The following is a 1,649-nucleotide window of genomic DNA, read 5'->3' on the forward strand; positions in this document are numbered from 1 at the left end:
GAACTAGAACTGAACTAGAACTGAACTAGAACTGAACTAGAACTGATCTAGAACTGAACTAGAACTGAACTAGAACTAAACTAGAACTGAACTAGAACTGAACTAGAAATGAACTAGAACTGAAATAGAACTGAACTAGAACTGAACTAGAACTGAACTCAAAAATTCATAACAATTTCTAGAACACACTATCGTATGTAATGCAATTACTTTAAAATTGTTTATGTTATAAAATTCCGTACAAAAAAATAATAAAATCTGTAAAACAAATGTAATAAAATGGTTTTTACTTACTTTGCCTCGCTGCTAGTGTTATTTGCAATATTGCCAGCAATATTAATAACAAATAAAAGCCGTTAGCGCCTAAAAGCGCTGAACGCTTCATGTTCAATTTTATGTTGAGTTGTTGATTTATCCAATAAAAATGTGTTGGTTCTATTCTGTTTTTTCGGATTTAACAAGTTTTACATAAACTTTTTAGTTTAAATTCCATTAGAATTAGTTGGAGCGTTTTATAAATAATTTATGCTGATCTGTAACGTATGAATAAAATTGTGAGAATATGTTTATATTTTTTTGATTTTGTTTTTTATTATGTTATAAAACGAATATATCTGTATTTTAATTAAATACGATTCTTCAAATCTCTTTGTGTGCGTTATTTTTTATGTGTGAGTGAAAAAAAATAAATAAAAACAAAGGCAGTAAAACTGCCAAAATCAGATTTCTTGTTTTTTTTTTGGATTTTTTTGCTCAATCTTTTTTTCAATTGAAATTCAATCAAAATCACTTTGTTATTCAAATAAATGCTCATCTTCATAATAATATGCATACAATCAAACATACATACATAAAAATATTTTAACACAAATTTACAGTCACAGACATACACACAGACAAGTGTGTTCATATGAATCAAGGATATACTTATAGGTTAGTGTAGTTGTGTGTGAGCTTGTTGGCATATCAATTTATATCAAATGTAATGTGAAAATATGTAAAAATTAGAGTGGTTCATATTTCATAATTTTCCAATTCTAAAATTATTAATATTTGTTTTTTTTTTCTTTGCATTTTCAATTTTTAAAATCTTATGTATTGTTAAAAATTTTTACTTGATCATCGTTATCCTTTTTTAACAATTTGTTTTGCAAAAAAATTATGTTATATCTAAACGTTCTAGTGTAACTATAGACTTTTTATAGTTTTTCAAAGATGTAGTCTTCTATGCTGCATAATACTTTTATTTTTTTTTTAATTTTTTATTATTGTAGTATTATTATGGGTTTAATTGAAATTTTATATTCGTTTTTTGTTTTTCTAGTGTTATTAGTGCTAGTTGAATTTTCATACACTACAGCAGTGCAGTGAAGAACTTTAACAAAACTAGAACATAACTAGAACAGAAATTAAACAGAAATAGATCAGTACTAGAACAGAACTAGAATAGATCTAGAACAGAACTAGAACAGAACTAGAACAGAACTAGAACAGAGCTAGAACAGAACTAGAACAGAACTAGAACAGAAGTAGAATAGAAGTAGAACAGAACTAGAACAGAACTAGAACAGAACTAGAACAGAACTAGAACAGAACAAGAACAGAACTAGAACAAAACTAGAACAGAACTAGAACAGAACTAGAACAGA

The 1,649-nt window shown here is 26.7% G+C and overlaps 1 protein-coding gene across 1 annotated transcript in view; it reads left to right on the forward strand.

Moving 5' to 3' along the window:
• The window catches only part of LOC111680291 (apolipophorins), a 36,628-nt gene that overhangs the window by 20,518 nt on the left and 14,461 nt on the right, over positions 1-1,649 (forward strand). The gene's annotated exons all lie outside the window — the stretch shown is intronic.

The sequence above is a fragment of the Lucilia cuprina genome, chromosome 2 (assembly GCF_022045245.1).
Source record: "Lucilia cuprina isolate Lc7/37 chromosome 2, ASM2204524v1, whole genome shotgun sequence".
Classification (NCBI taxonomy): domain Eukaryota; kingdom Metazoa; phylum Arthropoda; class Insecta; order Diptera; family Calliphoridae; genus Lucilia; species Lucilia cuprina.